This window comes from Rattus rattus, chromosome 1, assembly GCF_011064425.1.
Source record: "Rattus rattus isolate New Zealand chromosome 1, Rrattus_CSIRO_v1, whole genome shotgun sequence".
Taxonomy (NCBI): domain Eukaryota; kingdom Metazoa; phylum Chordata; class Mammalia; order Rodentia; family Muridae; genus Rattus; species Rattus rattus.
Window position 1 is genome coordinate 64,792,778 of NC_046154.1, and position 15,690 is coordinate 64,808,467.

Below are 15,690 nucleotides of genomic sequence, written 5' to 3' on the forward strand. Positions count from 1 at the left end.
AAGAAGAGTGGAAAGGGAAGACGTTGGAGAGGGACTTTGCAGGTCATCCAGCCGTAGTCCCCGGGTTATTTAAATTGCCTTTAGATGCTCCTAGTTAATTCCATGTCACTGATGGAAGAATTTATGCTGCAAATTACATATCTTCTTCTTCACTCTCCTGAGAAAATAAACTGTTTACATTTACCACTTGGCATTTAAAGCATTTAAATTTAGTTTTTAGATGTTCCTAGGCAAGAGCCTGAGTTCAGGTGTTCCTCTGCAATTTGTAAAATGAGACTGAGTGGTCGCACTGGGTCTTCAGTCTCTTGGCCGAATCTAAGAGCAAAATATCTCCATGTTTGTGTTTGTGTTCAGGCTGACCCACCGAGTGCACTCTCTACCAGAACTTCAAAGGAGACTCTGAGAGGAGGGGCTTGTTGCAGCTGGAGGATCTTCCCCTGTCCCTCCGCTGTTTACTCCTGCAGTGTTTGAAGCCCCTTTCATCTCCAGTTCTCAGACTCCAGAACAATAGCCCCACTCTGACATTTGCATCTAACCCTCTGGGTCTTATCTGTCACAGGAGCTTCACGCTTTGATGATTCTGTGGCTGCCCTCCGTTGGATAATTGCAGTGTACACTATCTGGCATGAGTAATGTCTAAAGTCAACGTTGCAGTCTCCAGAGAGCAGGTATTGAGACATCCACAGGCCTTCTTCTTGTGGAAGGGCAGACTTGGAAGGACTCTCTACGGGTAGCCACACTTCAAGGCCTATTTCGCTAGGACTCATACATGGTTTGAGATCTCCGATGCTGTCCTGTGACTCTGGTGAATCCAAATGTCTTGTTCTACTTTCAATCTCATACTTCAGCAAGGGGGGCTGGCATGTCCAGTGAGACTGAAAAGCGGTGTTTTCTGAATGTTTCCTAAAAGGATACAATAAATTATACTTTTCAAGCTGGAGAAAAATCTCCCTGAAGATGTGGTTCACCAGCCTCCTCCTCTACATCCTCTCACTTTCCAGCAGAGACTCCCCTCTTTCTTGGTACTGTTAAATGGCAAAAGGCCGGAGCAGAAAAACCGGCAGTCTATCACTTTTTGTGTACAATGGAGGGGAAGTGGAAAATTCACACCTACTCCTACATACTTTTGTAAAGGGGACACGCAAGTAGAAGTCTGAACACCGTGCAGCCGGTTACCGAGAAGAGAGGAAGGGAAAGAAGTTAAAAGGGGGTTACAAGTTTATACCACGTGGCTGAAAGTGTCGAGGTGTGCCATGACACTACCTCGGTATCAAATTACTGAAAAGATAGATCAAACTGATGAGACAAAAACAAAGAAAAAACTACAACAATGAAAAAAAAACCTACAACAATGAAGCCAATATTTATGGGAAAGAATATTTCCAACAGAAAGGGTAAGGTGGGAATGAAGTTATGAGTCCAGAGAACTCAGGGCCGGATGGTTCACTTGGCCTTGGCAAAGGGTGAGGGGCAGATTAAAAGCAGCAAACAGGACCTGTCATCTTAATGGGTCTGCTGTTTAAGGGTACACATAAAGCACTTCTGAACTAACTTAGACCTACCATAAGATGAGCAAACGAACGCATACAGAGGCATTCACTTTACTATTATTGCCTATGTGTATAAATATATACATAGCCAGAACATGTGGGTGTCTGTCTGTATTATGCCTACCTATATATTGTAGTGATGTCCACAGAAAGGCTAAACACGAGGTGCCCCCGCAGCAGTGAAGACACAAACTTCAGCTTCTAATGTCATGTCTCGTTCATGAGAACAAGGAACCCTCATTTCCATAGTCCTGGTCTTCACTCAACAGCTTTCAAACTAAGTTTTGAGTGACCTATAAGAACTGGATATTGTTAAGGGCTGGGTATAGCTGAGGGCTGGAAAGGTATCTTAGAGGTGATGAGCCTCAGGGGCCATACCAGAGGACGTAAGGTATATCCTCACCATCCACATGGGAGACAGCAACTGTCTGAAGTCAAATTCGAGGGGATGCAAAACCCTTGGCATCCTCTGGCTTCCATAGACACCAGACATACAAAAGTTACACAGACATCCATCCAGGCAAAATATCCACACACATCCAATAGATAATGTTGTTATCGTTATTCAGAAATCTCTGCTTCCTAACCTCTTTCCCTCACCTTGACATTTTTAGTCAAATCAAGTTCTTCAGGGGGTTTATCAAAAAACTTGTTAAAATCTTTAAAGAATCCTATTTATATCAAAACAAAAGTGAGCCATCGATAAGGGTTCACTGGGTTTCAGAATGTTTTCGAAAGAGATGAACACATTCAGATACACATAGCCCTACTTATGCTGATGTCATGAGAGGTAATATTTAGAAACTATCCTGTAGGCAATGGCCATGTTACTATGGAAAACCCATTTCTCTTTTGCTTCATTCAACAGGCTTGTAGGGAAGACTGCAAGGAGTGGGCTGAACCAAACTTATGTCACTAGTCCTCTTTATGATCCCTTTGAAAATAACTCAATGGATTCCTTTTTAATAACTTATTTATTTTTATTCCATGTGCATTAGTGTTTTTCCTAAATGCATGTCTGTGTGAAGGTGTCAGATACCCTGGAACCAGGGTTACAGACAGTTTTGAGCTGCCATGTGGTTGCTGGGATTGGAACCTGGGTCCTCTGGAAGAGCAGCCAGTGCTTTTAACCCCTGACTCATCTCTCCAGCCCCTGAAATCCTTTTTTAATCACAAAAAAAGTTGATGGGTTCTCAGGCATACACTTTTTTGCTCTCTCTCTCTCTCTCTCTCTGTCTCTGTCTCTCTCTTTCTCTCCCTCTCTCTCTCTCTCTCTCTCTCTCTCTCTCTCTCTCTCTCTCTCTCTCTCTCACACACACACACACACACACACACACACACACACACACACCACTTGGCATTGAGCTTATAGTTTCTTTACCAATGACAGCCAGCAACTTTCATAAAAGTAGACACTGTAAATAGCAGCTTAGTTATAAACAGAGATAAGTACATGGTTTAGCATGCTTTTCTTACAATAGAACTGTCAGTGGCTTCCTCCTGGGACAGGCTTGGATGGGATCAGAAGGGAACCCTGTAAAATTCCTACACCACCAGCAAGGAGCTCAGCCTATTCACTACAAATAAGGCCAGTGAAAAGAGGCTTGGCCAAAGCATAGGGGGAACTAATTGGTTAAGCCAATGCTGGAGCTAGGATCATACTGTACCAGTCTGTCAGTCAATAGGCACTGGTGTCATGAAACCTCAGAACAGAAAAAAAAAAAAAAAGACCTGGATTATTTGACTCTATTATTCCCTCTTCAAAAATAAAAGGGAAGATTAAAACAATGTTCAATGTAGAGTGTGACACACCTGGAGCTAAATTCATAATTTTTATCTCTATTCTAGAATCTCCAGAAGTGAATCTGTGATGTGTCTATTTCTTATGTCAACTGACTCAATCACTAATGGGTATAATGAAGTCAATATACAAAAAGCTTATTTTTGCCTCAGAGTCTAACTACTGACTAGCCTACTTGCACTGTACTCAACAAACCTGTCTTCTTAAAAACAAAATGATAGGTTTATACTTAAAATATTGAAGTTCATTTCCTGGGTGGTGAATTATCTATATAGGTGAAAACTTACAGAATAGATGATTTCTATACATTGTGGACTGTTAGAAAACAGTAAATGGGGGTTGGGCAGGCATGGTGTATTAGTGTTGAAAGAACACTCAAAGATTATCAGCTTCGGTTCATAAAACTAGAGGTTGGCCTAAGTAGTATTGCTTATTGTTTAAATTGCTTTTCTTTTCATTACTAAAGACTTGATCCCAGTTAGTGTGATGGTTAATTCAGATAGTGTGAAAATCACCCTATGCTCTGGACTCCCTGTTCCTTATTTAAAGTTATATTATTTTACTACAAATATGTATAAGGACGAATATTAGACTATAATTTGAGAGTTTGCTGATTTATTAAAGTGGTGACTATAGGGTTTCCTTCAAGATCCGAAACTCATTAACCCTGGGTAGCTGGCTAGGTTCCAGTACCAGGCATGGCTTCCTTCCTGCTGAGCAGGTCTGAAGGTCAATTAGAGAGCTATTGGTTTCAAACACTGTATGTGTGCCACTACTGCACCTCTAGGGTTATTATGCCATGCTGGTAAACATTGTGATTCACAGGTATCATGGCTGGGTAGGACTATGGGTTGCTTACCTTCTCTTTGGAAGTTTGCACAGCACCTTCTGGTACCATGAAAGCTAGTCCTCAGGAAGGAGACTTTCCAGCACAAGCTCCTCTGAATCCTGTCTGAAGTGCCCTGTGTCTTCGGAAACAGGGTGTTAACTTCCACCTCTTGAGGGCAACTGAGGGCAATGGTCATACTCTGTAGTGTTTTGGGAATCTCTTGGCCAATCAATTCAATTCAAAGACAATTGAAAAGTAAGGACTCTTCATTTCTCATGGTGCAGATGTTGTTAGATGGTCTTTGACTCTTGAAGGAAGCATGTTATTCCAGATGAGGACATTCCTTCTATCTAAACTCTCAGAGGCAAAGGAGAGGGGGAAGGGGCAGGAGGTGAAGAACTCTGGGAAGGGGGGTCTGGGAAGGGAGGCAACATTCGGAATGTAAATTAATCAATAAAATAATTTTTAAAAAGACAATTACAAAGTTATACTAATAAGCGAGCTTCTTCTAATGATACATGATTTAGCCAATTAAGAAAACAGGAAACACTCATACAATGATTGCAAGCAGAATATACGTATATTTATTTATACATCAGTATGTTTCATTGAATTTCAAATCCTACTAGTCTCATAAATTTGAAGTCACACAGAAAACATGTAGAGGATGATACGTGTTTTGATGAAATTTAATCTTAATGAGTTTTAAAATAACAATTTCAATGAGACTAAGAAAGGAGGATTATTAGAACGTTTATGATTCTTCTTACTTCAAATCATCATAAGGAGGCCTTTAATGTTCCTGATGTTAAGTAATGAGCCTTTTCTCCTAAGAAACTGGATTACCTGCTTGTCACTCTCACATGACCATAACAGCTCTTGGATCACTTCTGCTGCCGTGTGGATCACTGTTTCACTTTTTCCTTGCTTTGTTTTTCTGATACAGGGTTTCTATAGTAGCCCTAACTGTCCTTGGCAGACCACACTAGCCTCGAACTCAGAAATCTACCTCCATTTGCCTCCTGAGAGCTGGGATTAAAGGCATGCCCCACCCACCACCTCCTGGCTTCAGATACATTTTTTTGAAGTAGAAAATAGAGAAAAAAAGAAAAATGTTTTCTTCATTGCTAGCCACCTTACACCACACTGTCATGATTTAAGGCTTTAAACACAGCCATTAGAATTCTATAAATGTCTCCTAAGAAAACAGTTCACTCACTAGAAAAAAGGCATTCACTTTTGAAAAGTGGCAAATTTTAGTGAATAAAAAAGTCAGCAATTAGTAGGTTTTTCTATAGTGTAAATAAGGAAGTTAAAGAGGCATTAGTTCTTATCATGAAGTTGTCAATAAAGCGCTGTGTGATGACAGTTGGGGTGGAGGGGGGGGGGTTCCGAGAAGGGTGTTTTCTTTATCAGGATGGATTTCCACAGAGCTATAAAATGTCCTAGCAGCCTTGGGTCTCATTTTACGGTGTGAACCAGATAAGGACAGGAGACATTTTCATTGATCATATCCATAAAGCAAAAAAAAAGGGGGGGGGACAAAAACTCCGAAAACCAGGCTCTGAATTCTGAAGGCTAACAAAATCAACTCTGACAATGATAAGATCACAGGAACTTTATCCTCTACAGTGGTAGTGTGATGTGCCCATTTGGCTAAACTGCAGGGCAAAGCATTTGGTCAGACATCAGTCAAAATGTTGCCTTGAAGCCCTTTTATATGTAATTAATTTAATCAATACACTTTGAGCAGGAAAGACTTCTGGGAATGTGGGCAGGCCTCACCCAATCAGATGAAGGCCATTGCTGCAAAGACAGGTTTCCTGAGTAGACAGAATTCTCCTCCAGACTACTACAGAAACATTAAAAATGAGTTTGTCAGCTGCTGCCCCAGGGGCACAATACATGTACCTCAGAGATCTTGTTCTCTCCTTCCATTTGAATGTGAAATGTTTCGTGGAGAAAGCATCATATTCCTTAAATATTTGGTCATGTGGGTTATTTAATCTATCTAAACCCATCCAAAAATCCTTCAACTGTCAGTATCATTTCAAAAGTTTAGCCCATCTGTTCTTATTCTTCCCCAAGCAATACTTACCTGCTGAACCGGAGCAGTGACCTATCAAATTACAGACGCAAATAACAGAAAAGTAAGAAGACAGAGGCCCTGGAAATGACAACCATCGAGTACATACACACACACACACACACACACACACACACACACACAGAGAGAGAGAGAGAGAGAGAGAGAGAGAGAGAGAGAGAGAGAGAGAGAGATATATATAATTAAAAATAAGAATAACTAAAAATTAACATATTTTTAAAAGACAGACAATATACCCTTATTTAAAAAATAATCCAGGAGAAGATCTAAAGTTCCAAAAGAAGTCAAAGCCAGTGTCTAAGTCGACAACTATAAGTCCTTCAGGTATAACTTGTCCATAGACCGCTCTTTTAAACAAACATATATTGTTTTTACTTATAAAACTACTGTCATTTATGCAATGATCTATAAAAATAAAGATTAAAAATTGAAAGACATTTTCGCTGAATTATGAAAAGCATGACCATATCTATGCTGAGAAAATATTTTGCAATCCCTGTATTTTAGTTAATTTTCAGGCCACAATATGTATACATTTTTATTTGTTCTACCACTTGATATTTATTCATGAATATTTTTATTAAGTATTTGTCAAAGTCTAGAGGCTGTACAATATTTACAGTATAGATCTGCAGTACACACCTATCAAAACATATCTTCTATTGTTGGATATCAGTGTTGCTAACCAGCTTTCACAATTACAACTCAGTATAGAAATGGTGAAGGAGCACCCACTCCTTGTCATGAAAGGGAATACGTTCAACTACTAAGAATAAGGGCATCATGAGTTTCACAGGCAAATGGATGGCACTAGAAAATACCTTCCTGAGTGAGGACATGCACGGTACATACTCACTAATGAGTACACAATACCATCCACAGAACTCAAGAAGGTTAACAAGCCAAGCCAAGCATCACAAGTGAGGATGCCTCAATTCCACTTAAGAGGGAGAAGAAAGTAATCATGGGAGAGGAAGCAGAAGGGGGGGGCCTGAGTGGGAGAGGGGTCCGGGAGGGGAAAGAGGAGCATGATGAGGTATTGGGGGGCAACAGGAGTGAAGCCCTGAGGGCCAGCAGAATGAAGGGAAACAGGCAACCTCGGTAGGTGAGAGGTGAGGCGACCCTCTAGAATATACCAGAGACCTAAGTGATGAGAGACTCAGGACTCAGAGGGAGGGACCTTAGATGAAATGCCTAATAGTGGGGAGAGGGAACTTATAAAGTCCACTTCCAGTAGAAGGATAGGGAATCAAGTAGAGGGATGGAATTGCCATCCTATGGTTAAAAACTCTGACCCATAATTGTTCCTGTCTAAAAGAACTGCAGGGACAAAAAGGAAGAAGAGACTGAAGGAAAGGCGGTCCAGTGACAGGCCCAACTTGGGACCCATCTCAATGGGAGGCTCCAAAGCCTGACACTATTACTGATGCTATGGTGTGCTTACAGACAGGAGCCTAGCGTAGTCATCTGAGAGGACCAAAAAGCAGCTGACTGAGACAAAGGCAGATACATAACCCAACCAATGGACTGAAGTCATGGATCCCTGTGGTTGAATTAGGGAAAGGCTGGAAGAATCTGAGGAGGAGGACCACCCTGTAGGAGGACCAGCAGTCTCAACTAACCTGGACCACCAAGATCTCTCAGACACTGAACCACCAACCAGGCAGCATACATCAGCTGATATGAGGCCCCTGACAGATATACAGCAGAGGACTCCTGGTCTGGCCTCAGTGAGAGAAGATGCAACTGACCCTTGAGAGATGTGAAGCCCCAGGGACGGCTTCCCCCTGCTGAGGTGGCATGGGATGGGGGTTGGGGAGTGTGGGAATTAGGGGGAACATCCTCTTGGAGACAGGTGAGAAAGAATGGGATGAGGAACTGTCAGGGCACCAGGAGGGGGATAAAGACTGGACTATAAAAAATGATTAAAGATAATTAAAAAAAACTGACAAATACACAGAATCGAGTATGATGTGTATCTACATTTCCAGCATGTGCAGTTTTAAAGTAATTGGATTATTAGAAAGGATACATTTACATTTTCACTAGAAACCTATTTAATAAATTCTAATATATAGCAGATCAAAGCTATGATAAATATATTAACCTTTTAGTTTTATTTTATGTGTGTGTGCCTGAATGCATGTGTACCACATCTGTATATGAACTCGAAGAAATTAGGAGACAGCATCAGATCCTTTGGAACTGGTAGTTTGGAGTTGCCATGTGGGTGCTGGGAATTGAACCCATGACCTCTGCAAGAGCAGTAAGAGCATCTAGCTACTAAAGTAAGCCACCTCTCCAGTCTCACTAGCAAATGTATTAACTGACATGCCAAACGGCAATGAGGAAGTTGATTATGGAGGAGTGCTCATACACTATTAGCCAACTTCAGCACCATTAAAACTCAGGCAACCAGAAATAACATCATTCTGGTGTGTTGCAACGAGAACACATTACAAATACAGTCTTGCCAAGAGCAAGTCAAACCTCTCGTTTTAAGTACAGGAAATAAGTGGGAGAAAAAACTCTCTTGACATTACAAATCAATTATCAGCTAGACGTAGAATGTGATACATCGAGGCAATGAACACTATTATCAAACACAGAACAGGACAATGAGGGAAGCAAAGAATTTGGCAAGCTTCCCCTGGACTCTGATATGAAAAGAATATATAAAAATAAACTCTTTTTTTGCTTTCTTTTTTTTTCTCCATCTTTATTAAATTGGGTAGTTCTTATTTACATTTCAATTGTTATTACCTTCCCGGTTTCCAGGCCAACATACCCCTAACACCTCTCCCTCCCCTTCTATATGAGTGTTCCCCTCCCCATCCTCCCACCCATTACCGCCCTCCCCACAAGAATCCCGTTTACTGGGGGTTCAGTCCTGGCAGGACCAAGGGCTTCCCCTTCCACTGGTGCCCTTACTAGGCTATTCATTGCTACCTATGCAGTTGGAGCTCAGGGTCAGTCCATGTATAGTCTTTGGGTAGTGGCTTAGTCCCTGGAAGCTCTGGTTGGTTGGCATTGTTGTTCATATGGGGTCTCAAGCCCCTTCAAGCTCTTTCAGACCTTTGTCTGAATCCTTCAACGGGTGTCCCATTCTCAGTTCAGTGGTTTGCTTCTGGCATTCGCCTATGTATTTGCCATATTCTGGCTGTGTCTCTCAGGAGAAATCTACATCCGGTTCCTGTCAGCCTGCGCTTCTTTGCTTCATCCATCTTATCGAATTGGGTGGCTGTATATGTATGGGCCACATGTGGGACAGGCTCTGAATGGGTGTTCCTTCTACCTCTGTTCTAAACTTTGCCTCCCTATTCCCTGCCAAGGGTTTACTTGTTCCCCTTTTAAAGAAGGAGTGAAGCATTCGCATTTTGGTCATCCCTCTTGAGTTTCATGTGTTCTATGCATCTAGGGTAATTCGAGCATTTGGGCTAATAGCCACTTATCAATGAGTGGATACCATGTGTGTTTTTCTGTCATTGGGTTACCTCACTCGGGATGATATTTTCCAGTTCCATCCATTTGCCTATGAATTTCATAAAGTCATTGTTATCTGGGCATGATGGGGCACACCCATATGTGTCCACTAATGTACAGTTTCTTTTATGCCTTAGCTAACCAGTTTGCCATACCATCACCAAAACTAAATGTGCTTAGAAACATTTATTTCATTTCAACACATTTTTCTTGTTTAATATTTTTATACTTAATGATTTGAAATGTTTCTGAAATATTAGGGCATTTATATCTTTTCATGCTTGGACTGTCCAGCTGCAGTTTTAATCCTCTTAATAGGGCCAAGCATTTTGGTCTGAATTATAGGAGCTTTCATATATATTGTAGGACAAAACTTTTCCTAGGGAGCCACTAGCAACTCTCCTTTATCTGATACCAAAGACTTGCCATTTGTTATTTGATTTTTATTTTACTCCTATACTGAATGTTTTATTGTGAATATTCTTTCATTATTCTGTTTATGCTTAGAAGTCGGTGCTCAGCAGGAGAGGGGGATGTAGATCCATAGGCCCAGGACTTGATTCTGAGGCAAAACAGTTGCCACAACTTCGAGACACAGCAAGATCTCAGATGAAATATATGACAAGTCATATTCTGTCGTAAGATGAGCTCTAGGTGCACGCTGTCGACACTTCATTAAAAACTTCCATTTTATTTTGAAATCACCTGAAATCTACTCTGTGACCTGGCTTGTGGTGACAGCTAGGATCTTCATTGCAAACAGTAAAATAATCATTCTAGTTTTTTTCTACTGAGATACCACCTGGACAGAGTCTCCATAAACTCAGTGTGTTTCTGACCTTTTCCCATTTCTTTGCTATTTGTAGGAGGAGAGTGAGCCTGCCACTGCATGTTTGTGGAGAGTAGAGGCCAGACATGGAATCATCTGCATGATGAGAACTTGTGAGTGACAGAGGCAAAACTGTCGTCATGGTCATAAGGAAATGGAGCAAGCACAGCGCTCATAGTCAGTAAGATTAGCATACATTCTTCTCTGTTCATTCCAACAAGTCTCAAGGAGCCAAACATGAGGTATCAGAAGCTGTGATCTATGCCTTCTAAAAGATTAAATGAGCACACAGTAGGACAGCAAAGACCTATAAAGCACACAAGGGCCTAGGGTGGAGGCTGAATGGAGTTCCTCCTCTTGCTTTCACTATTTCTCCAACTTCTGACAACCCATAGTGCAGTATCTTTCCGTGGTAATTATCTATCTTTAATTTTGCCACTGGTACTGGTTTCTGTGTTCTCCTATCTGCCCAAGCCCTGATGGTTTGCCAGTCAGTCCCAAACATTTGTGACCCTACTTTTTTATGTCAACAGGGATGCATGGAAATGACTGGAGGCAGACATATGCTCTGTGGATCTGCTTGATAGGCAGATCTACATTTTGGATGGGTAACAGAAGGTGCTAGGGGAGAGTGGACCGCACCAGGCTCAGGTTGGACTCGTGAAGCCACACTGTACACTGGTTCCCATTTGCATTTTTCAGGTGGGAGAAATTGGCCCATGCTAAAATGTAGCACCCACAAATAACCTCTCGACCTACCGTGGCTTCTGTAGCTTTTAATAGTAGAGTTTTCTCATTGTTTCCAGGCTATTGTTCAGGTGTGAACTATGAAAGGAAAACTAAGTCTACATATCACCCCACACTTAACTTTAGTCCATTCAATGTACTCTCTTTATCGACACCCGCATTATGTTCACAAGACTGGACTATATATCAATAAAATGCAGTCATGATTGCCCCTCCTAAAATGACCAAGTACAAACCAGGGCCCCAAACTGACTACAGTCCAACGAAGTAAATAAGTCTAGACGTCCTTCTCTTCTCCTGTACTCAAGTGTTACCATTAAACCTTGCAACCCTGGAAAGTCAGCTTTATAGTTAAAATTATGGAGCCTGGGCTGAGAGTGGTCAAATAGCTACAATTGACATAACTGAAATTTTAACGTAGGCCCTCTAATATCATTGCATGGTATGGTCTTTCCCCGATTCCTTACAAATTTCAAGGGAGGGAGGGACAGGAGGAAGGAGGGAAAGAGAGGGAGGGAGGAAAGAGAGGGGAGGGAGGAGGGAAGAGAGGAGGGAGGGAAAGGGAAAAGGGAGGAGGGAGGAGGAGGGAGGGGAGGGAGGAGGAGAGAGAGAGAGAGAGAGAGAGAAAGAGAGAGAGAGAGAGAGAGACAAAAATACACATAAGGCCAAACTATCCTTATATGACATGCTTTGACACAAGGTGCTGGGGGTTTTCACAATTCAAATGGAATCACTGATTTCAAACACGGAAGAGTCAAATCTAGCCAAGTCAAATCTAGCCATTTTCTATGCTAGCCATTCTGAGTCAATGCTGCTTCCTGCACTATGTACAAACTAAGTTAAAAAGAGGCACATGTGTTGATCTATTATATGCTTGCTATGATGTTTGATTTCACTTCCTTAATTTTCAGATAAATAACCAAGGCCAAAAGTTAACTTGTATTCATCACAAAACCTTATCCTGGCCGTGCTTGGATTTTAATGCACTCAGTCTGATTGCAGACTTCTGAGTCCTTCCCATAGTCCTAAGTGGTCTCAGAAAAAGAAAGAAAAAAAAGTTAAAAAAAAAAAAAAAGCTTTGTTCTAGTTGGCTTTCTATTGCAGTGAAAAAGACCATGACAAAAAGCAACTCGGGAAAGAACAGGTTTATTTGGTTTAATGTCCCCATCATGAACCAGCGCTGAGGGACGCCAAGGCAGTAACTAAAGCAAGGCAGGAACCTGGAAACAGAAACTGAAGGAGAGAAGCAGGTGCTCTGGAGAACATGTATGATGTATGCATGCATGATGGGAAGTGACACGAGGACCCCATCACTTACAGAGGAAAAACTGTTTCGGTCTGGGGATCAATTCAAGGTGCCAACTTGCTTGGCAAAGGCTTCCCACGGACCCATCTCACTACCCGTCCCCCACACTTTTAAGTTTTAATAGCTATGACCACTAACACTACACAATCTTTTTGCCAATTACCTCTCTAGAAAAGTGTGGCTGTAGTATAAAGATCTTACAATGTAGCAAATGGAAATTCAACTAAATTGTTCAAAAATGCAAAAGTCTTGTTCCACTCCCTCTCCCTCCCTACATCTCCAAACTAAAACCTCCCAGTAATGAGGCAAACGGATAAAGACGCCCACGTCTGGGGCCTTGTGGTCATTCTTGAATATTTATTCTGGTTTCTTTCCATGCCAGCAATCTATATACCACAATCTATACCCGACATTTCTTTTATTTTGCAAAAACAACGCTATCTTCTGCAGATGATTCAGCAAGTCTCGTAATTCAGCAGCAGCTGTAAAACACAGAGGGGAAAAAGTGAACGATTATGACGCCTTTAAAAGTAAGCTTTAGAAAGATCTTTAAATTTAGGGAGCACTGTGTCACCTAATTTTGATGCAAAGATTTGGTAAAAAGAGACTGTTTCTAATATGTATTACTGGACATCTGTTTGGGACGCAAGTTATCAGTCCTGCACTGTGCTCCAGAGACAGCTCATAGATAATTTCATAGATGTTTCAAAAGTATCCATTCCCTTTTCTCCAGGCCCAGGAGAAACATGCAACCCACCATCCTCCAAAGGCCTTTAGTCTGAACCTTCATAAATCCAGAAAGTTCTTCTAATGGATTATATTGTACCTTTTTTTTTTTTAAATTAACTCAATGAAGATTTGTGCAAAGTCATATCCAAAGAAGAATAACACATAGACTAGTGGGGAGAGCCTTGAAAGTCAAACAGTTCTGGTTCCTCTCCTTATTCCAATAGTTACTATCAGATTAACTACTCCAACAGTTACTATCAGTCTAACTCAGGACACTTTTATAAAAATCCTCTGATCTGAGCAGCCTATAAAAGTGCATTAGCTTATATTTACCCATAAAGGCTAGCACAAGAATCAAGGAAAATAATACTGGTATAACAAAAATCCTTGCCCCAGACTGGACTGTATATAAATGCCAGTTACAATTACAATCAAAACAGTGAGGTCCTGCTGCTGAAAGAGTGTTTATCTGTTTCAAATACATCTCTGTTTCTCCACTGTTGTTTTGTTTTTTACACTCAGCCACCACCTCTGTTTTGACCATCTAGAAACTCATGGGATTTTTCTTCAAGTTAATTATTAATTACTGGCACCTCTAGAGAATACATTGGTCTTCAGTTTGTGAAACATTAGGCTCACTCAGAGGAATATTTAAGGGATGTGGGGTGGCTGCAACCTGATGCGCCCGAGCAGGAGATTGCACAACCCGGTTTCACAGGCTCAAGCACACTCGCCCACACACCCAGGAAGCGCAGGGGTATGTGGAAGTCAGTTCTTTATCTATTATGTACACTCCGGAGCTGTAAACAAGGCCATGTGAGGACTCAGCTAGAACGCTTCCTCTGAGTCAGTATTAAACAAACTTCCGAACTGTTAGGGAAGGAAATAAAGCCACCATGCCCCCCAGTGACACCCACAACCGTGTGCCAGGAATTATAAGAGATGGATTCAACATTTTGTCAGAAGCTGATGCAATATTAAGCTGTGTTTTGTACCTTCTAATGTCGTTCAAGCACTAGTAACTGGCGTGGATTAGAATGGGCCGTCACCTCCCTGCTATGAGAATGCTATGAGAAATGGCTTACCATGGGAAACGCCAGAGTATGTTGAAAACTTATGGTGTTTACTTCCTGTGTCTGGGCAACAACAAACACAACCTTCTGTTTAGTGGTAGAGACTTCAGTCCCATTGTATCCAACGTGACTTTGATGAGTAAGCCAAAGATCTCTTCAGTGGCGAACAACATTACAAGTCACCCGAATATCACAGCATTATACAGTGGGAAAGACCCAGGCTCTGATGTCAAAAAAGGTCCCCAGAATCTTGTACTTCCTGGGTACTTTATAGTTTCTAGTCTTGAGACCCTAAGCAAATCACAACCTCTTACAAGATCTCCGTCTTCATACCTACATGTTCATAACATTTACAAGCTTCTCCTTAGAATCATAACCACTTAGACAAGAGGTATGTGACAGTGTGCTGTAACCATTAGGCGTCATCAGGTCACCTAAAACAGAGAGAAATCGTGTTTGCAACACACTAGAACTATTTGCTTAAAGTAGACAATAAGTTTAACAAGTGCTTCCTCTTTGGCCTGGAGCAAGCTTTGCTGTTTAAGAAGGAAGACAGGTTATATCACTTATAACTAGATGTGTACACTCAACTGAATCCAGAGAATGTAGAACACTTCTTATGTGTGGAGAATTGAATTTATGAGTTTTAGAAGGCTGGGTAAAGATCCCCAAGCTCATTTTTTAATAAGCAGGAAGGAAGCAGCTAAATCATTATAAGGCATTTGCATCCTTACCGATGTCCACAAAGTAGACTATCTCGCTGAGGGCTGTCTGGGTGCTCAGACAGTAAAGGACATTAACATTTCCGGCAACCCAAAGTTTGACCTTATATTTGGACTTTTGGAGGTAAACTTCCTGAAAGGAAATTAAGTACAGAGAACCTGGCCCAGCTTGGAACGCTAGTCTTGCCAAAAACACTGTGAGAAACTCTTGCACTAAATTAATCTTTTAGTTTCCCTTCAAAATATCAAAGCCAATAAAAAGAGTAATAATTTTCAATTTAGGATGGGAAGTGAAATCAAAGTCAAAGAGGTCCAAAATATCCTTTTCTCCTTGCTCATAGACCTATACGAATAAGCTCAAAACTAGTTCTGCTAAGAGTTTTACTTAGACTCTAATCTCCAGACATTAATAATAAAAGCATTTCACCAAAAGGCATACTATGGCAGTTATAATTTGCATATGTGTCATGTGGAAATCAAATTAAATGTGAAAAATGTTCACAATATTTTCATC